Raw genomic sequence first — 26,406 nt, forward strand, 5'->3', positions numbered from 1 at the left:
TTGTCATTAATAAATCCTTACAGTACCCGAGCAAAATAGCCATTTTCTTTTCCCTGAAAAAGAAAACTTTGCCTCCTATCCTTAAGAAATGGCAGTGACTTTACAGATATATAGGGAACAAACATAAAATAGCATACATTTCTAAAATGTACAGCTCCAGAGTGCAAACCCTGAATCCCACCATCTTTGTGAAATACAAATAAAATACTAAATAGGAAGAAAACTCTCAACAAGAAAGGCATAGGAATTAGGTAATCAAGAAATTAAACAAACAAACACCTTTCCTTAAATGCATTTATAGCAACATGTATACCCCATGATTCTAATTTAGAAGAAAACAATCTGTAGAAGTATATCTATACATAGAAAAGACACTGGAAGGATAAACATGAAAATGTTGTGTTCACAATGGATATGGAGTAGTATATGCATTGAGGGTGACTTCCATTTTTGTCTTCATGCTTTTCAATGTTTTCGACATGTATTATAAACAAAAAAGAAAGCCAGTAAGGTGTTTTAAAATCAGATATTTTAAATGTAATTTAATAGAGAACAAAGTAGCTGGCTTCTGAGGTACCAAATCAATAAGCTACAGTGGAAAGTCATTTTCTCTTTCTGATCCTGCCTGCGACCATGTGACATCTTTTCACACTTGCTCAAAATTAACTGCTTCACTACATAATGGCTGCAACTACAGCAAATGGGCCTTTTTGTCTGTAATTCAATTACTGTAGAAGGTTTTATAGTTAGAATATTAAGAAGTGAAGCATGCATTTGACTACATACAGAGAAATATAGCAGACTCTCGACATACCATATGCTAATTAAGAGTGAATTTTAAAATTCCATTGTCTATTTACCCCAGAGGCCTCCTAGCTTATTAACCACCGCTGTGGGTCTAGTGGGAGAGTAGAGACATTGTTCTGTCTCATTTCCAGGTAAGGTAAGTGATTTCCATACTGTGATCAAACGCCAGAGTTAGTTTGCTAGAATGTGTTCCCTCGTTCCCGCCATATTTTATTCACACAGCTACTGCAACTTTATCACCTTGGATAGAAATTTTCATGTCTTCCACACTTGATTGAAGCATACTGACTACAAAGAATGCATCCAGTAAATGACAGACAAATGAACAAACTGTCCTAGAAATAACTAAACTTGCAGGCAAATGTCAGAAATGGCTCAAGAAATCATAGTGAATCATCTGTAATCTCAGTAACATAAAACACGGAAAGAAAGCTAGTAAATGTTCCTTCCTTATGAGAGGTTTCTAGCAACTTAAGGCTTCTTTCCTTCCTTCAACCCCCTGCTCACCCCCCATCCATGTTCCTAACATCTTCAAAAATTTATTCAACATCTGCTTTTAAAAAGAGAGGGACAAAATTAGTTTTTTCTGTAGTACAATTATAAAGCTTGATTTTTCTCCTCACTAACTACAAATTATCTTTTGGATTTCATTACACTGTGCTGTTATGAAGAATGCTGAACATGTGTCATTTTATTTTACATTTGATTACATGATCAGTAGCTGCTGAGAACATGCTTTAGGTGTATCTATAGGTGCAGCCTCCTCCATGATCTAGATTGACTTTTATAGCCAACAGGTGTTAGATTTGGGGAATTTATATCTACAGCATCCACGCCGTTAGTTTTACTCTGAGACTGGGAGATAAAAGTTTACCCTTAGTTAAGCAACTGAGTAAAAGTATCCACAAGATAATTTAACTTAATAAAATAGTAAGTGTAGAAACCTCCAGAATTTCTACAGGATTACAGTACCATCCACCTTATTCTTTATGTATGTGGCATGCATCCTCTGAGTCCAAAGAGGAGAAGCTTCCAATTACCTATATGGTTCTGCTCAACTTACAGGAATATCCTTTACTCTAAATCAGCATTTCTTAGTGAGGATGCTTTTGGCATTTGGGGTGGGACAGGTCCTTACTAGGCAAGACTGTTTTCACTCCCTGCTGAGTCAAAATACATCTCAGCTCCTTTCCCATCCTTTCATCCCCATCCTCAATCTTAGGTAGTAACATTCCCCAATCGCTGAGAAAAATAATGTCCCACAACTTTCCAAACACTCCCGAGGCGAGGGGCTGGAGGAAGTACTATGATCCGCACTACCCCCCTGCCAGCTGAGAATCACTGCTCTAAATAAACCCTATATATAAAAATTCACAAAGATAATTTAAACTCCCTAAAAAACAAGCTTCACAGGGCTCCCCACATGAAGAGCCCACGAATGACTACATTCACTAACACCTCCATCACCCCATCCTCACCCCTTCCATTTTCAGGAATATGCAAGGGTCACCTACACTATATTCTTAAGGCGTCCTTGGTCAGCTTGAATATTTTCTATGAACCTCTGACCGTTAACCCTTATGTCATAAAACTTCCATGTCAGTTAATATTTCCATGTCTATCTGTGTTGATTACATACGGGATATCTAAATTGATTTAACCTTGTCAAAACAGGTTTCTAAAGCATTATTTATTCCCACTACAATCATGCTTCCTCTCTCTAGTCAGTTATTTGAAGAGAGACAAAGACCCAACTTGTTCAATTAATGAAATTAATTCGTTTCGGAATTGTAAATCTCTGTTTTTTTCATTGTCAGAACTGAATAATCACTTACATAGAAGTTGAAACATGACTGCCTGCCTTATTTACATGTGCAGCAGGTCCTATAGGATCCGTCAACAGCTAAGAGGCCTTTTAAAAACTGGTATAGCAAGACCTGGTACTACAATACAATCACAAATGGTCTCCTATAAACATTAGATAAATAGTGGCTTTAGTGGTTTCTGACTGAAAACCCAGCCTCCTTCAGGTGCAGCTAGTCCTAATGTTTTCGTAACTTGGCTCTGTCGCCAGAGTCAGGCCAATCAACATTCTCATTTTACTTGGAAACCACTTCACCCTTGTGCTTTTTGCATGTCTACCACCACTTCTACTCCTTGGCTTCTGGAATCCTATTTGGATTTCACGATATTTTGCCTTGGGAACAGATACTCCTTGAGATAAATGAGGTAAAAGTCTGCTCAGGGTTAGCTCTGGTTAAAACAAGGAAGCCAGATGTGTTCATTTATGTCACCCTTCAACTCTGCTCTGCAAACAACTTTTCTAGACTTTCCTCAGAACCAAACAGTCCCATGTGGCCAATGAGCAAGTCTGACTTCTTCGGCCCTCCATCATCCAAAAATAGGACTCGCTTGTCAGTGACGGCATTCTGGGCACATTTAACACTTATGGGCTCAGCAGGAAGCATCTGAAATCTTAAATTACGCTCTGTTTTACCCTTGTTCCTCCCAGCCTTCCTTGATCCCTGGGACTCAGATTGGACTTTCTTACTGGCGCTATTCATTGCTACCAGACTTTCTGCTTTAAATGCCTGCCCTGAATCAAAGCCCAGAAAATTCCATGAGTCTAAATTTAAGGTAATATACATTAAATTATTACCATGGTCTATAAATTCCAAACAAGTTAAAAATTATGTATCTTTGTATCATCCTCACAAAATATTTGCTAGGTAGCATAACTCTAATCTATATTGAGAACTTTACAATATCCAGTATTGCATTCAGTAAGAAAATCTGATGATACTGATATCAATTTTAAAGAAGCCACTTAGATTTCTAGTATTTTTTTTTTTTTAATGAAGTCCTTAAATACAACTTTGAAAGAAATCCCAGACCATCCTGCCTAATTCCACTTTGGCTACATCTAGTGCTTCATGTGGTTTGGCAGAAAGGTTAACAGTGTGGACTCTTGTTTTTTCCTGGATTCATAAACCTCTATCAACAAATAATTAACTGTGTTACCTGGAGCAAGTAACCTAACCTCTTTGTGCCTTAGCATCCTCATCTATAAAAAGAGGAACAATAGTCCTACCATATTGTGAGGGTTAAACCAATTCATATATATATATGTGTGTGTGTGTGTGTGTGTGTGTGTATATATATATATATATATATATATATACACACACACACACATATATATATACATGAACTGCTTAGAGTACTGCCTTGCTTATAGTAAGTGTATATGTATGAACCTTGCATAGAGTAAGTGTATATGAGAGTTTGCTATTATTATCATCGTTATGATTAGTCACGGAATATAAGCATTCAAATCAACTTGAAATAAACCATAATTAACAACTACTAATCATTAACCTCATACATTCAAAAATGTAACAAATTCATTCAACACCGAGAACTTAACTTATAAACAGATGCCACAACTTATAAACAGATGCTATGCTAAGCTGACCCACGCTGCTTTAATCTAGTGCTCTTATTAGTAAATATTGCAAGTAAAGGAATACTTCTGCATTTCAAAATTCTATGGGTAGAAAAAACTGGGGGAAAAACAAAATATAAACAGTGGGAGATTCGTTTAAAAGGAACAACATGAAAATCCTTTTCTTGACATGAAGAGATATTTGAGATAAACTGTTAAATGAAAAAAATAAGGAACAGGTTCATGAGACATAAGAAGATTAAAATTCCTCTTTTATAAAAATACGACATAATAAATATGCTTATATATGCATAGACAAAAAAAAAGAAGCCTGGGAGAATGAACACTGAATTGTTCACACTATTATCTCTATATAACAGGATTGAGTTTTTCTAATTTTTGTTAAGTTTTTAATAAATAAAAATAATTCAAAAACCAAAAGTAAGAAAACACTGGGGTATACTGTAAGCATTCATAAAGAATAAGCTTTTAAAAATACTAATTGGCTAAACAGAGATTAGCCAAATCATTCATAAATTTATATGCACTATGCAGAATAAGATTATTAGCGTATTAATAATTAACTATTTGAAAGCTTAACTTGAATAGCAAAAATCTTCCATAGAATCAGGCCAGTGCTTCTTACAACCTTATCTTAAAAGGAACTTTGGAACCACACCAAATATAAAATTTATATCTGTTATAAACACAATGTCCCGTATGTGGCAGAAAACATACATTATTTTCTAACTGATGGCTATTCTAATAGAGGACCAGTTTTTTCTACGCTTGTTGTTTTTTTTATAAAATTAAGAAAAAAGTGGTTAGGAAAGCAGGCTTCCCTATGTTACTAATACAGGTTACCAACATCATGTGTTTGAGAACATGTCAGGGATGTTGTAGAAACTTTCCTTACAATGAGTGGGCGATACAACAGAATCACTGATAAAAACGTTTCACTTTAGGATTATTTTAAAGTTCATATAAGTCCAGATGCTCACGAACACCCAACCTTCAAAGAAAGACATTTTCTGTTTCAATTATACCCTTTAGTCAGGAATGCTGCAGGGCTAATTCTAAACACAAATATAAAGTGCCACCTAGTGGATATTTTTATAAAGTTTCTCTGCTTACACTTTAGTGTTATGAAGTAATCTTTAGAAAAGCTACTTGGGGTGGTCAAAAGGTACAAACTTCCAGTTATAAAATAAATAAGTCCTGGGGATATAATGTACAGCACGGTAACTATAGTTAATAATACTAAATTCCATATTTGAAAGTTTCTAAGAGAGATGGTCTTAAAAGTTCTCATCACAAGAAAAAAAATATCTAACTATGGATGGCGATGAATGTTAACTAGACTTATGGTGGTAAGCATTTTACTATATATACATACACACACTTATATATTGAATCATGTTGTACACCTGAAACTAATATAATACTATATCTCAATAAAAATAGACAGCTACTCTATATGAGGAAACAGCCATCCCTTAAACAGTGTTTCCTCACCTATTAGTGATCTGAGCTGGTGGAAAACATATCATTTTTTTAAAAAAACACACCTCTGACTGATAATATTGATTCTATATCTCAAGTTGAACCTCTGCCACCATCACAGAGAATAAAAAAGAGCCCAGTTATCTTCTAAGTGTTCCAGGACCTGTAACGACAGCATACACAAACTAGAAAGGAGATCCAATTTAACATCCTTTTATCATTCACTTCAGTTGATAACAATAAAATATTAGCATCATTATATCAGGACAGTAATTACTATTACATCTGCTCTACACTATATGAAAACAAATTCACTTGGTCTAAATACACTATATCTGGTATTTAGAAATCAGAAGGGTTTCCAGCAAAGCCTTTGTACAAGCTGCAAAGGCCCTCATTTACCATTAGAGGTGGCAGCAACACAAGTTATGACCAATTAAAATGAAATTAATGAAAAGAATTAAAGTGATATAAACACATAATCGAGGTAAAGTAGAAGGCTGAGGTATCTAAGTGTTCATAGTTTTAGTATGTGATAATTCAGATAACAGTTTAGGGATAGACTTAAAAAGATGAATTCCACATCTATCTAAATTTTCCTAGTTATAGACTCAATATTTTGCCTTAGGAAGTAGTCTCTATAAATATTTTTAAAAGCTTCTAATTATCTAGATATTTTCAGATTCTCACATGGTAAAACAGAAATGACTAATTTATTTGGAGAGCATCATACTCACTGATGAAAAGTTTTGACTCAGAAAAGAGTTGTTCACAACCGGTTGTATTTGACATCTTTAGGAAAATTCTGCATGTTTTACTACTGTTCCTTGGTGTCATATTTAATTTATAGTATAATTTCTGTTTAAGGAGCTACTCTTCTAAAAATGCGATGCTTCCTTTTAGAGAATTGACAGGGACTGCAAATCCAAAATCCAATCCTTGGAGGTCACTGAGTCCTCCAATTTACAGATGAGGAAAAAACAAGATCCACAGGGGTCAAAGATTAGATCAAGTTCACCAAATAACTTAGTGGCAGAGTAAAAATACAGGTCTCTTAATCACAAAATTAGAACGCTTTCCACTATCTCACACTGCCTTTTTTTCTTCCTCAAACAGAAATGGAATGTTTCCATTAAATTCTTCTTAAAGTACTACAGTTTCACTTTTAATCTAAAAGGTCCACATGGGGACCTCCCTGGTGGCACAGTGGTTAAGAATCCACCTGCCCATGCAAGGGACACGGGTTCGATCCTGGTCTGGGAAGATCCCATATGCCGCGGAGCAACTAAGCCCGTGCACCACAACTACTGAGCCTGCCCTCTAGAGCCCGCGAGCCACAACTACTGAGCCCACGTGCCACAACTACTGAAGCCCGCGTGCCTAGAGCCCGTGCTCTGCAACAAGAGAAGCCACTGCAATGAGAAGTCCCCGTACTACAACCAAGAGTAGCCCCTGATCGCCACAACTAGAGAAAGCCCGTGTGCAGCAACGAAGACCCAACACAGCCAAAAATAAATAAAAATTAAATCTTAAAAATAAATAAATAATAAAAATTTAGAAGTAAAATAAAAGGTCCACATGGTAAATGCTGCCCAGATGATGTGCATGAAGGGCAAATAGGAGTGTTAGAGCTGTGAGTTTCTTCATGATCATCAAAGAAAATATAGCGGGATGGGTGCAAAGCAGCTTCTGTGGAGAAATTTACATCAATGATTTTGAAGAGGGGACCCAGAGACCAGGGAGCAGACCCAGCAGTTATTAAAGTGGGAACCGTTATTGTTTACTGAGAGGGTAGACGGGGCTGCTTCTGCTTCCCACTGGCATGGTCCTTAAACTTTCAACAGCTGGGGAGATGCCATTTCCTCAACAGGTGCTCAGAAAGTGATAGTTGAGAAACAGAAGTTTGCAGGGTAAACAGAAGTGCACGGGCTCACTTATATTACTTAAGAAAAGCTCTGATTTCCCTCAAAACTGCTATTTCTTACCTCTCATACCTCAAAGAGTAAGTATATACACACCACACATTCTTTCAGCTCTGAATCCGTTGCAGTTTCCAGGGTCTGAAACTTTTATCTGTGGTCTTCCTGTCAGATTTGGAGAAAGTGACACTTCTCTTTAACTTTTAATCTACAGTTTAAAGTGTCCTTTTTGTTACTACTTTACTGTTTATTTCTTAGTACTCATAGGGCCATATTCCTGACACAGTAAATACACACTAAGTGAAAGTCTGGAAAAAAAAAAAAAAAAACGTGGATTCTAATACCGAATCAAAGCAGGAGCATGCCTTGGCTAAATCACCTAACCTCTGAATCTCTGGTTGCTCTATCTGGTTCTGGAGAGGCCCATCTAGCTCTAAATTATTTTAAGGCTCTATTTCTTGAGAACACGCTACAATAGACTTCAATACAACAAAACCTATCTGGCCTGTCTCTAACATTACGTCTTCAGCAAAGGCTTTAAACAGAAGTCTGAGGACTGTGGTGATAGGACCAAATCGAAAAGGGGTTCTTTGTAGCTTATAAGTGAATTGCTTTTGAGAAAGCCTCTGTCGACATCTTACTTTGGCTCCTCCTCTATACAAACTGCTGTGGGAGCCTAAGAAAAGCAGCTTTCAAATGTGCAAGTGCATAGATTTGGTGTTGCTGCCGCCAGGCTGCAACGGCTGCCAGAGGACCAGAGTGAGTCAAAGCAATTCTACACATCGCAGGCCTCAAGGTCTTCCCTTTACTTGGCAACTATACACTGGGATCAGTCATCCAGCTAAATGTCAAGAGTCCCAAAGTCATTACTGGTGCAAAGGGTTCCAGTCTGAAACTTTCAAAATGATATAACTTTTAAATCATTACAAAGGAGATCTTTTTATGTTACTACAAACTTAGACTAATTTGTGAAAAATTAAAAGGGTAGTGAGACCATGACTCAGGAATTATACGATGTATGTGTTTGGAAGAACATTCACATACACCTTTTCTGGATCAAAGGTATTACTGGCACTTATTAAAAAAATCAAATAGAATCAACAGGAACCATTATTAATGCTACTTACTCAGTCTGAGAATTCTCAAAGATATTTACATCTGAATGCCTCATTTTCAGGCTCCTGTAACACTTGCTTCCAACTTTTAAGGCAATTACAGATGATTTACTTACAGGCTCTTTTCCCTTGAAAAATGTATCTCCATGAGTATTATTAATGGTTTCGGTCAAAATACATCATATGTAAGCTTGAATGCACTTTATTTTTTCGAAAGGGAGAAGAATTAACTTTACTTTTGTGGCCGCACCCCTCTGTAAAAAGTAGTTCATTTCTACCCTCCAACATAAATGAAATATTTAAAGACTATCACTGAAGACAGCTCCTCTTTTACAGACACTGTTCTATGAGACTTTTCACTGTTCTAGATGAAAATAAATTATCAAATGAAAAAAGGTCTACATGTTTAGATATTAGGAAATGCAGTTCTATCAAATAGGCTTCTTAATTTTGAAAGTAATTCTGCATGTAATATGTTACACTAATTTTTGAAAAACTATACAGTAGACAAACATCCTGAGTAAGACATATTTCTAAGAAAAAATTTTGAAATGGGTCTTACTAATAATCTGTTCTCTTATCAAAGAGCAATTTGTAAAAAGGAAAATCTTATTATAAAGGAGACACACTTTGATCTTAATCTTAATCTTCTTTCCCCAACAGCCTGACAGTTTTTAAACTTTTGGCTATGCTCTTAATTTGGGGAAGAAACTACACAACTCAGTTAAAGAGGAAATGAATAAAACAATTCTTATGGTTTGGAGGGGTGGGGAGTGGGTGGGTAATGAAGCAAAAATGCTGGGAGTTTGAAAGAAATGTAGAATAAAAGTTTATTATAAACAGATTTTAAATGGCCATTTTATCAGAAATTGAACTTTTTGACAGGATATAAAAACTCACTATCTTACTCCAAGAAAAACCTTTGCTTGAATCAAACAAATCTCACTGTTACTGAATCCCACACAAGGTTGTGTTACTATGTAACTCCTTGCATCACTTCTGTAAGGAATATTTTCTCTACCAACTTGTTCTCTTTTCTTCCTCATCAAAATTCTGCTAAAAACATAATGAATGCAGAACTCCTTCTCTTATTAACCTCAATAACTTGATTTAGGAATACTCATACTTATTTCGAATTCCTACTTTGTTCATCATTCAAAATTCACAGATTTCTAGAGTTAGAACAAACTTTAAAGATTATCCGTTTAACTGTGAAAGAGGAGGAAATTCAGGTCCAAATGAAGAAATTTGCTCAAGGTCCGAGAACCTGCTCAAGGTGAAAGAGCTGGGACTAGTAACAAAGTCATCCCTGGGATTAATTTTTCATTTTCATTCATCACTGAGGAAGTTGAAAAGGCAACATTTAATAATAACTAAAGTTTATTCATTTTATATATTTTTTAAAACAAGAAAGCAAATCATTGACACTTTCCACAAAGTATAAAAATTTCTTTTCATTAAATTTCATGTCATTGTGCTTTCCTGGTGGCGCAGTGGTTAAGAACCCGCCTGCCAATGCAGGGTACATGGGTTTGAGCCCTGGTCCGGGAAGATCCCACATGCTGCGGAGCAACTAAGCCTGTGCACCACAACTACTGAGACTGCGCTCTAGAGCCCATGAGCCACAACTACTGAGCCCGTGTGCCACAACTACTGAAGCCCATGCACCTGGGACCCATGTTCTGCAACAAGAGAAGCCATTGCAATTAGAAGCCCGCACACAGCAACGAAGAGTAGCCCCTACTCCCCACAACTAGAGAAAGCCCGCGCGCAGCAACAAAGACCCAACACAGCCAAAAATAAAAATAAATTAAAATTTTTTTAAATTACTAAAAAAAATTCACGTCAGTAAATTTGTTTCATTAAAATGATCAACAGCCATTCAACATTCAAAACAAATGCATCCACTGCCTTGCCAACCACCTTGAAAAAAAGACAAAACAATATATGACAACTAAGAAGGAATTCAGACCTATGAGAAAATTCATAAGATCATAATATTATCCTGGAAAGGTTTGATTAACTCACCATACCATATTCCAATAGACGACAGAACTTAGTAAAAAAAAAATACCATTGTCTATATTCTTCCACTGTTGTAGCTGCTTTTTACACCACCCCCTACTTCAACCTCTAAATGATTCACACCTTACACTGAGGGTGTATCCTATCTCAAGGAACTAGTGACAGTACAGCACATCACAAATTCAAAAACACTGTAAACGTTCCATGAAGTTTCTACCTGGACTACATAACATTTTCAACCTAGGTTTTTTCCATGAAATGCCACATTCAACTATGCTTGAAAACTGCAATCATATTATCCTAGATCTTCTTTAACTTAAAATACCATTTTGCATCATATGTCTCTATAAAGTAGCTAGGACCTTTCTACTAACAGGTCAAATCCTCCCAATACTTACTTTTCAAATTGTAATTTCAGAATAAGAACAATCTTTCTCAAACAACCTGAACTAAGAATTATGTAAGAATACATAAAATAACTAATGCACTTATTTTACACTTGAAGAACTAAGCTGAAGAGATCCTTAAGGTTTCACATAAATAACTCTAAGACACTTGCTCTACTTCTCAATTCAACATTCCAGACATAAGATTACATTTCATCTAAAAGTCATCAGGCAGGAGGCAGCATCTCCAATTTGCCACGTTTTAATAATGAGTTTTGTCAATGGTCATAATTTGGTGTTTAGGGCCTTTCCCAACCATATTAATTTTTCTGTGCCTATCAGGGATGAACAGTCACAAGTGAAAACTTTGAAGATATATGATTTTCAAGAAAAGGATCTCAGAAAACAGAATCATAAAAGTAACCTGGATTTCTAACTGAAATACAATTTATTCTTTTAATACACTCTTCTATTGTGAATATTTAGTTATGCCAGACACTTATCAACACTCTTTCTCCCTAAGTATTTACAGTAACAGTCTCTCAAGGAGACAATCGGTTTGCAGTCCTAGATGGATCTAATAAGATGTGTGAATAATTTTATACCACTGCACTCAATTTTACAGTTCCTAAAAGTCTTTGGGGATATCATTCTCAAATGTTTCCGGTTTTGTCCATTTCATTCTTTGGATCGATTTTCTTTGGTGAACTAAAGCAGTCATCGCTTTTTACCAAACAGCACACACACAAAATTACAATTTTCTTCCATCTTGTGAACAGTATTGAGATATATCCCTTGTCATGTCAACCTTGAGATGAAAATTCAATGTTTTCCTTTGAGGATCAAAGAAATAATTCAAGAGAAAAATAGTAAGCATATTATCACTTAAGACTTCTTACTAACAGTCTCATTGGTGTTGAGGCTCAAATTTGTCCAAATTTTAACATGAGATTACACTACATATGAATTTCAAGACTTCAAGTTACAGAAAGAAGTTCTTATTACAGCAGCCAAAACCTAATCTGAATGCTTATTTTTATTTCTTTACACTACCCAAATCAAAGAACTTTTTGTTGGGTAACTGCAGACACTCAGCTGAGTCAATGAACATATTTCAGACAGCCGCTTCTTGTTTGTGAACCTAAAACTATTTCTGCTGAATGAAATGCAGGTTATACAAAGAGAAAAATTAGGATCCCCCCCAAAAAAAGCCTCCACTTAGCACAGCTGGAGGATGAAACAGCAAATGAAATATATATGTAAATCTCATTTAACCAGAAAGCAACTAACTGATATTCCTTGATTGACCACATGGGCCGGGAGTGGGGAACCTTTTAGAAAAAAAGCTTTTAGAAAAAGTCAGGAATTATATAAACAAGCAAACATCAGCTTAAAAAACAAAAACAAACAAACAAAAAAACAATCTTCCAGAATGTCTTGGGCAGGAGGTGGAGAGGTTGTTGGTGTTGGTAGTGCGCAATTCACTGGATGTCTGTACCACCTACTTCTTCAAACCTCCCACCTCCTCTACATACTATAAATATTTAAAACTGTGAAATAAGTGTTAATCATTAGAGTGATGACACCAAGTTCATCTTCTCATTAAAAAATAAGTTTTACTATTAATAAAAAATTCAGTTGTATACTAACATTTCTACAATGATTTTATTTACAAATATTAAAACTTTTCTAGCTGTCAATGAGTAAGAAAAATTAACCAAAAAATTCTTTTCTAAACAACTGTTCCAGTTTATCCTATAAATTTTATTCTAGGAAACTGGGACACTGATTTCATTCACTATACACCAAAATTACTATTTGGTTGGAAATATCTCTTCCTATTTATTCTAAATTGATATAAAATATATCACTGACCCAAATTTTGTCAATTGACATTTTTCTCTAAATTATCAGAAAAGAGCATTTTTCTCAAATGCTGTGATTGAGAAATAGCTAAGTCTAACATATAACACCTTTATCAAACGCAAATTCAGGTGTACTGACATACATACAATTATGTGTATATGAATATGCATGAATATCATCCTAATTTGGATCCATTTAATAATTCCTAAGAAAGGAGTCTATGACAAATCAAATAAGGAATAAAAAGTTCATCTGTTCTCCATTTCATGGTTCATCAGTCAGAGCAAGGGAGCAGGAAAGGCTTGGACTTGGCAGCCAGATAGGCCTGGCTATGAATTTTTACCACTACCAGTTGTCTAATTTAAGGGTCTCTCTGTTCACTCATCTATAAAAGTAGGCTAGTAGCTACTTCACAGGATGGTAAGAATGGAAACAGATAGTACAGAAAATCCCTTTTAGAATGCCTTACATATGCTGCCTTAAATATTTACTTGTAAAAAAGAGCATGACAGGGTGTATTTTCTTTTTTTTCCAAGCCCTTTGGCACCCCCTTACCCCAAGAGATGCTTACGTAACTTATAAGTGATCATCTCCATTTCCAAACTAATCTGTATCAGTAGATTTATTCAGAGTCATGCTTTAAGCCTTTCATTCTCTGAATCCAAACTCTGTGGGACTTCACAGTCTAGTCCCAGAATTTAATTCCTCAGATAGGCATTCCACATCTTTTTTTGTGCCCTCCCTGCCTCACCCCAACTCTCCCCCAAAATCTGGCCCCAAACTTCCACTGCCTTTCTCTACATCCAATACCCCAGAAGGTGTATTCAAGGCCCAGCTTCGTGTATTTGAGTACTTTCTTGCCTCTTTTTATTTGCCCAGGGATCCCTTATTTAAAATGCCCCTTTCTCTCTTCCTCTCCATGCAGGTGGAAATAACACAGCCCCTTCCTCCAAATTTCTTAGTTCCCTACAGCATGAGCCATAAACTTCCTTGTGACCCTCTTCTGTTATTGGCTTGAATGATTATTTTAAATCTGTTACTCTTAGCCTCTTATCGTTTTACCTCCACTACAGACACATCCACAGCATCATCATCAGTAGCCTCTTAACCACAGACAGTGAGTCTTACACAGAGTCCCCCATTGAAAATGATAGGCTTAAATCCTGTAAGATAAACTTGTCCAGGTTTATTCTCCTCATAACTGTAAACTCTAAATGGAGGAGGAGGATGAGGAAGGGTGGGTATCCCTACGGGTCTTTGAAGTCCCCAGAAAAATGTAAAGGGAGAAACAGGAGAATGCAACCCCATCGCGATTTCACCATCCTTACTAAGTTCAAAGAGTAAAAGAGCCAGAACCTCTCAATGAAAACTGTCTTTGAAATTATTTAAATGCAAATAATTTTACACAGACCCACCAAAAAAATCTCTGGCACATTTTTTAAAGTTTGAAGGAAAAAGAAACAATCCTTGAGTAAGCTCCAGTAAGACCAGAAGAAAGGCTTGTTTGGATGAGCTTTAATCTCGAGAGAACAGCTGACTGGATGATTCCATTCAGTGAAAAATCAGACTCACTCACTCCTGCCCTGGCACTGAGATCTAGACGTTCTCTGACTCGAGAGTTCCAGGGCACGGACTTCCCTAGGTCCAGAGAGGTCCTTCACAGTTGACAGGGTACTAATTGACGAACACAAATCCTGTGTTTACAGGGCAGCTTGAAACTCACAGAAAGTAACACTGCCATCTACCCAGTGTAAGGGCTAAGTAACAGAAATTACTATAAATGGATGAAAACAGCAGCCAAGATTCTCCTAAGCTCAAAACAGACCTTAACCAAAGAGCAATGATGCCATCATTCAAACAAGACACCGTGCTTGGCTAGCACAGGGAAAGGGAGTGAAGTATCCACCAGCAAAGCACAAAAGAAATGTACAGAATCTGAGGAAGATTTTGTGGGGGAAACAGTTTGGCACAGACACAGAAGAATACCATATTTAGTGATCTTTAACAACATTACGGTGCCGGCGTGAGCTTCCTAGGAGTCCCAATCCCTCAAAACAATTATCAATATTAAAGTGCTGCTGCTCTGCTTTCTGTTCTATTGCCTTTATTAAAAAAAAAAAAGAATCAGTGATTTATTATTCAGATTTAATACAACCTAGTCAGCCTTTCAGAAATGTAGATTTTGCAACTAAGATAATGAATGGAAATTAACTTCAGGAAAACAGATTCATTCCTCACTTCTTTTTCCTCAAAATTACCGACCCATTTGAACATTTCACTATTTTTTTATCCAGATACAAACTCCCACACAAAATGAATATTGCTATTCTAGCAACACCTAAATTTGAATGAAGTTATTCAGAACTATTTTAAAAAGATGCTTTTTAGTAATACAGATAAATCTGTATTTTGTATAATTACATGAGTAATTACATAAAGCTCAACTTTGAACTTACTGTTGTATGTATTACTAACTTTGCCGTATAAAAAACATAAACCAAGAGTGAAAATTAAATGTGCGGTTCAAAATTTATTAATTTAGCATTTAAAAATTCCTCTTCCAAGTTAAGAACATTCAGTGGAAAATCTGTAATAAATGCATTTCCTAGTTTCTACCAAAGGAAAATTTTGTATCACTTGTTTATATACATTTATAAATTTTCTACTGTATTTAAACATGATCCTGGGCTTCCCTGGTGGCGCAGTGGTTGAGAATCCGCCTGTCGATGCAGGGGACACGGGTTCGTGCCCCGGTCCGGGAAGATCCCACATGCCGCAGAGCGGCTGGGCCCGTGAGCCATGGCCGCTGAGCCTGCGCGTCCGGAGCCTGTGCTCCGCAACGGGAGAGGCCACAACAGTGACAGGCCCGCGTACCGCAAAAAAACCAAAAAAAAAAAAAAAAAAAACATGATCCAACTTATTAACACAATGGTGTATTTTTAATATTTGCTGCAACTTAGTCATTAGAGAATATATGGTTCTTTTTCAAAAGACATTAAACTAAAATACTAAGTGACTACTAGGTTTTCAGACGCACTTTCAAGTCTGTCTAAATTAAAATACTAAGTGAATTAGTATTACAAAAGAAACTTATAACTGATAAGTTAAAATATTAATGTGAACACTTAATAGGTCAAGCCTTTTACATTAACCAAAGTCACAACATAAAGGCAGCTAGAGTGAGCATAAAAGGATGTTTCTCTCCTTGTATTCCTGAGGAACAAACAGTAATCTGTTCTTCTAGAGATAGGATGGTATTAACTGCTTCTTTCAGAACAGAACATTTGGCATAATACGGTTTTATAGAGTTCTGTGAAGTAAGCGGTTAGGAGGGGTGAATTATCACAGGTAGCCTGGCTTCTGGCTCCTCATGGCAGGACTGCACAGTAAATCTCCAGTGTTTCGTGTCTACTGAGGCTGGAGGTGAGGTTGGAGGTTAATGACTGGTCTTTCACTGAGTATTTTAACATTAAAAAAAAAAAAAAAACCTAGAAAGATTTTTTAAATCCCATTTAAAATTAAGTTAATGTTATTAAAAATCGTTCCTCATTTTAAAAGTTTTCTCCCTTTTTCATTTTTTTTTAGTTACAAAACTTTTCTCTTGCCTTACTCTCTTCTTAGCCTAAAATTTGCCTGACTTACATGGGATTTTTCACAAAGCAGATCCATAATATCATGACAAGATTAGATTATTTTGTGTCCCATAATGAAAGAAAGAGCCTCCTTAATCTTGGTTAATGTTCAAATAGACAGCTCTCTGGCCAGGACCCTCAGGAGTGACTGGGCAGTGTTTACAATTTACAGAAAGTTAAGACAGTTTGTGTCCCTTGCCCCGTGTAGTCTGCTCTCTAGCTTCTTTTGCTTCTGATCGAGTTCAGCAGTACTCACAAAATGAATTCTGGACAAGTAACAGGTTCAGGAAACACTAGTCATGTGCAAATCCGAAGAGTCAGATGACTCCTTGAAAGGGGTTATAGCACAAATCTATCTTAGAGTGAGAGTCCCTGCAACAGCTATGGGAAGGCGGAGCGAAGGCGGTGAGCGAAGGAGTTCAGGTCTCACTCCCCATTTACCTTGGGTTGAGGAGTTCCTGGCAGAGAAATCACAGGAGAAAGGGACGGGCAACTTGCCTCTAGCACCAGATAAAGACAGATCCATTGACTTCAAGGATCCACAACAGTTAAAACCAAAAGTTAAAACCAACACTAACTCAAAGATGGTAGCTGGCATGTGAAAGGAGACATGGAGTTACGTGGTACAGCAAGTAGCAAAGGGAGGATGCACTGTCCCACTCACAGCTGAGGGGCTGGAAGAGGAGGTGGAGGAGCAAGAGGCCAGGACTCAAGGTTTTGCTCCGAACAATGCCTGGGCTGCCCGGTGAAAGAAATTGGGAAGCCAGAGGAATTCATCACCCTTTCTCAAAGAAAGATAAACCTATTCTTTCTCCAGAACAAATCAAAGCTAAATAACATGAAGGGAAGTTCGATGTATGCCCCACTTGCTACGGTTATGAGAGACAATAACTGGCAGGTTGCTGTGACATAGCCCAGTAAGGTAGATGGATTCAGGCTTTGGTAGTGGTGCCCAGACATCCCGTGAGAAACTGTATTTCATTTCAATTGAAGATAAAATACAAAAAGGTTGGAGTTAAAAGGATTCTTACAGATCACTGTTCTACCACTCTCATTTTGCAAAAACCCAGAGTGCAGCTCAAGAAGAAATGACTACTTATGGTTTACAAAGCTACCCACAGGCAGAACTGTTTACAGTATGCATGATTTTTGCCCACTGCTTTTAGGGTAATTATTATTGCTCAGCTGGGAAAAGGCATTTCCGTCCTTACTACATTTACATCTTTCCTTTCTTCATTCAATAAACATCAATTGATTAATAAGTACTAGGCACTAGACCTGATCCTGGAAGACTCCCCTGGAAAACCTCAGAAAATGAATGTGGTAGATAGTGGTACCAAGTTTGACAATAGGCAAAAACAATGAAGTCAGTCAACTAAAATCACAGACCACCAAAGTACAAAGTACAAAGTTAGGAGGAACTGTGATATGAAAATTGGAATGGATTGTGCAAGTATAATCAGATACCAAAAGAACCAATGGCTGAGAAAAACAGAAGTAGGTGAAGGACAGAAAAGGGAAAAGGGTGGCAAATAGAAATTGTCATTTACTCGAGCTTTTGGGACTTTTGCAACACAGAACAAAACACAGGTTGCAAACAGTCCTCTGTGGGTCACTCTTTCTCTATCTCAATTCAAATTAAGGAAAAAAGAAATCAGTAAAAGATGTGTACATTTCTCTGCCCAAACTATCTTTAGAAGGCAGGAATAGCTGACAACTTTCGTTTAACATGAGAACATTACATTATTATGATGTAGTTTTCCTGGGAGAAAAAACTCAGCTAGCAAACATACCCAGCTATTTCAGGATGTCTGGACTTAACTGGGTTTGAGAAAAGGTGTGAGTGACAACTGGAAAACTAAGAAATACAAGCAGCTGCTGCAAAGGATAAAACTAATTTTAAAAAAGGTCATCAGGATTATTGCTAAAATGGTGTTACAGGCAACCTACAAAATTACTTTAAAAATAATCTAGTCATTTTAAAGAACTATATAAGGGATATAGAATGAGAACACTTATACTCAGCTAGAGGGAGGATTAAGATGTAACAAGTTCTATGGAAATCCATTTGCCATGATCCTACAGAGTTTGAGGTTGGGTTGACCTAGCATTTCTACCCATGAACATACATCCTAGAGAAATAGTATGTGCATAAAGAGGCATGAATAGGACTCTCAAGATTTTTTCCTTTGCAGTTTTATCTCCCATAACAAAAACTGGAGACAATCTAAATAGACATCAAAAGAAAGTGGATAAATAAATTGTGGTATTTTCATACAATGAAATACAACTGTGATCATAAATGAATTACAGGTATAAGCAAGGATGAATCTCTCAAACATGCTGAGTGGCAAAACAGGTGTTACAAAAGAAAACATATAGTATTATTATTTATATAAATTTCAAAAACAAGCAAAACTTAACGTAGGGGATACATAAAACGTGGGAAAAAACTATAAAGGAAAACATGGAATTAATAAACTCAACATTCAGGATTGTGGTGGTAGTTAAAGAGAGGTGATGGAATCTGGGCCAGGCATAGCTCTATTTCCTAAGTTAGTGGTAGGTACTCAGTTATTCATGTTAATGTTATTCTTTGTATCTTATTCACATGTTATAAATACTCCTTGTATATATAGCATTTTCTAAATACTATGGGGTTACTTCTATTTTTAAAAAGCTCTCCAAAATAACACTATATTTAACAAACTATTTTAAAGGTATGTTTTAAGTATCTGCAAGTAACAAGTACCTAGCACACACTCAGGACTTTATAAAATTAACTCTTTTAATTCACAGAAAAACTCTCTGAGGTAAACATTTTCATTCTTAGTGTACATAGGAGGAAACTGAGATGTCTGTTACGTAGACTGCCCAACATTACATAGTTAGCAGCAGTAGAATTCATAACCATATATATCCAACTCTGAAAACCATGGTGTGTCCCTAGGTAGGACTATCTAAAATACAACAGCACAGATAAATTTCCAACATAAACACAAAACTGACTTGTTATACTGAAGTTTACTATTTTAATTCATCTTAGCATTTATAATGCATCTCTAGATCATATCCTAATATTGACAGTTTGTATTAACTTTATGTCACAGTACCTCATTATTACTTCATAATCACAATTTACCGTTAAACTCTATAAATTCTAAAACTGGCAACAGACACCAAGTATGTTTATGGAAATTCTCAATTTGGCTGTACTTCTTTTCATAACTTGACTTTCTCTAAGACTGGAAGTTTAAGGAAAGTTAGCTGCTGGTAGGCTGAAACACAGCATTCTCATTTCACTGCCCTCCCATCAGGGACTCACTCGCAAGCAAGCAAACAGGCTTGCCAAGTGAGAAATTACTCACTTCCACCCTCTTTTTCCTCATCTTTCTTCCAATAATACTTCAAAGCCTAATTTTAAACTCATGCAGGAAACCTGATTAATACCACCTGCTTTACTCTACTCCATTAACTCTAGGCCTCTTCGGCACACATACAACACAACTCACTTATATAATTATTTGTCACACATACAATACAACTCACTTATATAATTATTTGTCAGCTTTGTACATCAGTGTTGTTTTCATTTGCATGGGTGTCCAGCCTACAAGAGCCACTGAAAAGTGTTTACAAGTTTATTTCTTCTGAGCTATGCCCTAACTCATTCTTCTTTGCCTAAAACACCATCAACTGTGCTCTGTAAACAGTAGTCACTTAATAAATGCTGATTGACTTACTACAGCGGAACAATTCACCTCTGGTATTTCTCAATGTCCCAGTGACTCCGCCACATCTACAAACATGCTGGAGATGATACCAGGTACCCGTTAGAGGCTTGGGGTCTTCCTGAGGGTGCCTGGGACAAGAAAAACACAGAGAGAGACCAAAGACAGTCAGGAGAAACACAGAGAGAGGGAACATGGAAATAAACAGAGGACAGAACAGAGTGAGAGGAGTCAAAGAGCCAGGAGTTATGAGAGACACTCAGAGACAGGGAAGAGGTCAGTAATCCAAACTTGGGTTTTAGGTTGGAAACCACATTTTTGGTATTATTGACTCCTGTAATAGGTGCATTCATGTTACTAAATTTATGATATAACTGACAACTTCAAAGTTATTTCTAAGGTTTTTCTGAGCTTGTAACTTTATCTATTAAAATTCATCTTTATGTGGTAGCATCTTTGGAGACCTACACACAGATACAAACATGATTCTCATATTAACCCAGCTGTAAATAAGGAAATATTTTTCTAATTCTTCAGTTTAGAAACTGGTTACTTCAGAGACATAATGTGACTTGCCCAAGGTCACAAGCAAGAATATGATAATTGGGGCCCCAAATCTTCTGATTCCAAACTCCAGTGCTTCTTCTGATGTCCTATGTTCTCTATTAGAAATGAATCATATATAAATTCAAATTGTTTTTATAAAATAAAGTTCAACCTACATATTCAAGATAAAACTTTCTATCTGTTCAGACAATCAACTGCTGAGGTTACTCGCTAGGATACTTTACTTCAGAGCTTCATTTATTTAAAAAAATCTATCAGAAAAAAATAAAGCAGAATAAAACTATATCAGGAGGGAGGAGAGAAGATGGCGGAAGAGTAAGACACGGAGATCAACTTCCTCCCCACAGATACATCAGCAATACATCTACACATGGACCTGCTCCTATAGAACACCCACTAAATGCTGGCAGAAGACCTCAGACCTTCCAAAAGGCAAGAAACACCCCCACGTACCTTGGTAGGGCAAAAGAAAAAAGAAAAAACAGACAAAAGAATAGGGACGGGACCTGCACCAGGGGTAGGAAGCTGTGAAGGAGGAAAGGTTTCCACACACTAGAAGCCCCTTCGCGGGCAGAGACTGCGGGTGGCAGAAGGGGAGAGAAGTTTCAGAGCCACAGAGGAGAGCGTAGTAACAGGGCTAAGAAGGGCAAAGCGGAGAGATTCCCGCAGAGGGTCGGTGCCGACCCACACTCACCAGCCGAGAGGCTTGTCTGCGCGGGGGCTGGGAGCTGAGGCTCGGGCTTCGTTAGGATCCCAGGGAGAGAAGTGGGGTTGGCGGCGTGAACACAGCCTGAAGGGGTTAGTGCACCACGGCTAGCCGGGAAGGAGTCCCAGGAGAAGTCTGGAGCTGCCAAAGAGGCAAGAGACTTTTTCTTCCCTCTTTGCTTCCTGGTGCAAGAGGAGAGGGGATTAAGCGCGCCGCTTAAAGAAGCTCCAGAAATGGGCGCAAGCCACGGCTATCAGCGCGGACCCCAGAGATGGGCATGAGACGCTAAGGCTGCTGCTCCACCAAGAAGCCTGTATGCGAGCACAGATCACTCTCCACACCTCCTCTCCCAGGAGCCTGTGCAGCCCGCCACTGCCAGGGCCCTGTGATCCGGGGACAACTTCCCCGGGAGAACGCACGGCGTGCCTCAGGCTGGTGCAATGCCACGCTGGCCTCTGCCGCCAAGGGCTCACCCCGCATATGCGCCCCTCCCTCCCCCGCGGCCTGAGTGAGCCAGAGACCCCGAATCAGCTGCTCCTCTAACCCCGTCCTGTCTGAGCAAAGAGCAGACGCCCTCAGGCGACCTACACGCAGAGGTGGGGCCAAATCCAAAGCTGAACCCCAGGAGCTGTGCGAACAAAGAAAAGAAAGGGAAATCTCTCCCGGCAGCCTCAGAAGCAGTGGATTAAAGCTCTGTAATCAACTTGATGTACCCTGCAACTGTGGAATACCTGAATAGACAGCGAATCATCCCAAATTGAGGAGGTGGACTTTGGGAGCAAGATATATAATTTTTCCCCCTTTTCTCTTTTTGTGAGTGTATACGTGTATGCTTCTGTGTGAGATTTTGTCTGTATAGCTTTGCTTTCACCATTTGTCCTAGGGTTCTGACGGTCCCGTTTTTTTATTTTTCTTCTTAATAATTACTTTTTATTTTAATAACTTTATTTTATCCTACTTTATTTTATCTTCTTTCTTTCTTCCTTCCGTCCTTTCCTTTCTATTTTTTCTCCCTGTTATTCTGAGCCGTGTGGATTAAAGGCTTTTGGCGCCCCAGCCAGGCATCAGGGCTGTGTCTCTGAGGTGGGAGAACCAACTTCAGGACACTGGTCCACAAGAGACCTCCCAGCTCCACGTAATATCAAATGGCGAAAGTCTCCCAGAGATCTCCATCTCAACACCAAGACCCAGCTTCACTCAACGACCAGAAAGCTACAGTGCTGGACACCCTCTGCCCAACAAATAGCAAGACAGGACTACAGCCCCATCCATTAGCAGAGAGGCTGCCTAAAATCATAATAAGGCTACAGACACCCCAAAACACACCACCAGACGTGGACCTGCCCACCAGAAAGACAAGATCCAGCCTCATCCACCAGAACACAGGCACTAGTCCCCTCAACCAGGAAATCTGCTCAACCCACTGAACCAACCTTAGCCACTGGGGACAGACACCAAAAACAACGGGAACTATGAACCTGCAGCCTGCAAAAAGGAGACCCCAAACACAGTAAGATAAGCAAAATGAAAAGACAGAAAACCACACAGCAGATGAAGGAGCAAGATAAAAACCCATCAGACCTAACAAATGAAGAAGAAATAGGCAGTCTACCTGAAAAATAATTCAGAGTAGTCATAGTAAAGATGATCCAAAATCGTGGAAATAGAATAGACAAAATGCAAGAAACATGTAACAAGGACCTAGAAGAACTAAACAGGAAACAAGCAATGATGAACAACACAATAAATGAAATTAAAAATACTCTAGAAGGGATCAAGAGCAGAATAACTGAGGCAGAAGAACGGATAAGTAACCTAGAAGATAAAATAGTAGAAATAACTACTGCAGAGCAGAATAAAGAAAAAGGAGTCAAAAAAACTGAGGACAGTCTCAGAGACCTCTGGGACAACATTAAACACACCAACATTCAAATTATAGGGGTCCCAGAAGAAGAGAAAAAGAAAGGGACTGAGAAAATACTTGAAGAGATTATAGTTGAAAACTTCTAATATGGGGAAGGAAATAGTTAATCAAGTCCAGGAAGCACAGACAGTCCCATACAGGATAAATCCAAGGAGAAACATGCCAAGACACATATTAATCAAACTATGAAAAATTAAATACAAAGTAAACATATTTAAAGCAACAAGGGAAAAACAACAAATAACACACAAGGGAGTCCCCAAAAGGTTAACAGCTGATCGTTTAGCAGAAACTCTGCAAGCCAGAAGGGAGTGGCAGGACATATTTAAAGTGATGAAGGAGAAGAAACTACAACCAAGATTACTCCACTCAGCAAGGATCTCATTCAGATTTGATGGAGAAATTAAAACCTTTACAGACAACCAAAAGCTGAGAGAGTTCAGTACCACCAAACCAGATTTACAACAAATGCTAAAGGAACTTCTCTAGGCAAGAAACACAAGAGAAGGAAAAGACCTACAAGAACAAACCCAAAACAATTAAGAAAATGGGAATAGGAACATACATATCGATAATTACCTTAAATGTAAATGGATTAAATGCTCCCACCAAAAGACACAGACTGGCTGAATGGATACAAAAACAAAACCGGTATATATGCTGTCTACAAGAGACCCACTTCAGACCTAGGGACACATACAAACTGAAAGTAAGGGGATGGAAAAAGATATTCCATGCAAATAGAAATCAAAAGACAGCTGGAGTAGCAACTCTCGTATCAGACAAAATAGACTTTAAAACAAAGACTATTACAAGAGACAAAGAAGGACACTACATAATGTTCAAGGGATCGATCCAAGAAGAAGATAACAACTGTAAATATTTATACACCCAACATAGGAGCACCTCAATACATAAGGCAACTGCTAACAGCCATAAAAGGGGAAATCGACAGTAACACAATCATAGTAGGGGACTTTAACACCCCACTTTCACCAATGGACAGATCATCCAAAAGGAAAATAAATAAGGAAACACAAGCTTTAAATGATACATTAAACAAGATGGACTTAATTGATATTTATAGGACATTGCATCCAAAAACAACAGAATACACATTTTTCTCAAGTGCTCATGGAACATTCTGCAGGATAGATCATATCTTGAGTCACAAATCTAGCCTTGGTAAATTTAAGAAAATTGAAATCGTATCAAGTATCTTTTCCGACCACAACGCTATGAGACTAGATATCACTTACAGGAAAGGATCTGTAAAAAATACAAACACATGGAGGCTAAAAAATACACTACTTAATGACGAAGTGATCACTGAAGAAATCAAAGAGGAAATCAAAAAATACCTAGAAACAAATGACAGTGGAGACACAACGACCCAAAACCTATGGAATGCAGCAAAAGCAGTTCTAAGAGGGAAGGTTATAGCAATACAATCCTACCTTAAGAAACAGGAAATATCTCAAATAAACAACCTAACCTTGCACCTAAAGCAATTAAAGAAAGAAGAACAAAAAAAATCCCAATTTAGCAGAAGGAAAGAAATCATAAAGATCAGATAAGAAATAAATAAAAAGAAATGAAGGAAATGATAGCAAAGATCAATAAAACTGAAAGCTGGTTCTTTGAGAAGATAAACAAAATTGATAAACCATTAGCCACACTCATCAAGAAAAAAAGGGAGAAGACTCAAATCTACAGAATTAGAAATGAAAAAGGAGAAGTAACAAGTGACACTGCAGAAATACAAAAGATTTTTAGAGATTACTACAAGCAACTCTATGCCAATAAAATGGACAACCTGGAAGACATGGACAAATGCTTAGAAATGCACAACCTGCCGAGACTGAACCAGAAGAAATAGAAAATATGAACAGACCAATCACAAGCACTGAAACTGAAACTGTGATTAAAAATCTTCCAGCAAGCAAAAGCCCAGGACCAGATGGCTTCACAGGCGAATTCTATCAAACATTTAGAGAAGAGCTAACACCTATCCTTCTCAAACTCTTCCAAAAGATAGCAGAGGGAGGAACACTGCCAAACTCATTCTATGAGGTGACCATCACCCTGATACCAAAACCAAAGATGTCACAAAGAAAGAAAACTACAGGCCAATATCACTGATGAACATAGATGCAAAAATCCTCAACAAAATACTAGCAAACAGAATCCAACAGCACATTAAAAGGATCATACACCATGATCAAGTGGGGTTTATTCCAGGAATGCAAGGATTCTTCAATATACGCAAATCAATCAACGTGATACACCATATCAACAAACTGAAGGAGAAAAACCACATGATCATCTCAATAGATGTAGAGAAAGCTTTTGACAAAATTCAACACCCATTTATGATAAAAACCCTGCAGAAAGTAGGCATAGAGGGAACTTTCCTCAACATAATAAAGGCCATATATGAGAAACCCACACCCAACATCGTCCTCAATGGTGAAAAATTGAAACCATTTCCACTAAGATCAGGAACAAGACAAGGTTGCCCACTCTCACCACTCTTATTCAACATAATTTTGGAAGTTCTAGCCACAGCCATCAGAGAACAAAAAGAAATAAAAGGAATCCAAATCAGAAAAGAAGAAGTAAAGCTATCACTGTTTGCAGATGACATGATACTATACATAGAGAATCCTAAGGGTGCTACCAGAAAACTACTAGAGCTAATCAATAAATTTGGTAAAGTAGCAGGATACAAAATTAATGCATAGAAATCTCTGGCATTCTTATACACTAATGATGAAAAA

The 26,406-nt window shown here is 37.6% G+C and overlaps 1 protein-coding gene across 16 annotated transcripts in view; it reads right to left on the reverse strand.

Moving 5' to 3' along the window:
• Positions 1-26,406, reverse strand: part of BBX (BBX high mobility group box domain containing) — a 292,190-nt gene that overhangs the window by 120,743 nt on the left and 145,041 nt on the right. For 3 of the 16 annotated variants that reach the window (XM_067034701.1, XM_067034704.1, XM_067034706.1), the window contains one exon: positions 20,460-20,560. The exons of 11 other annotated variants lie outside the window; for them this stretch is intronic. The gene's annotated coding sequence lies outside the window, so the exon portion shown is untranslated. Of the gene's footprint in view, positions 1-20,441; positions 20,561-26,406 lie in introns of all 16 variants that reach the window. 2 more of the 16 variants (XM_059065492.2, XM_059065495.2) reach the window with 1 other exon arrangement.

This window comes from Kogia breviceps, chromosome 5 (genome assembly GCF_026419965.1).
Source record: "Kogia breviceps isolate mKogBre1 chromosome 5, mKogBre1 haplotype 1, whole genome shotgun sequence".
Taxonomy (NCBI): Eukaryota; Metazoa; Chordata; class Mammalia; order Artiodactyla; family Physeteridae; genus Kogia; species Kogia breviceps.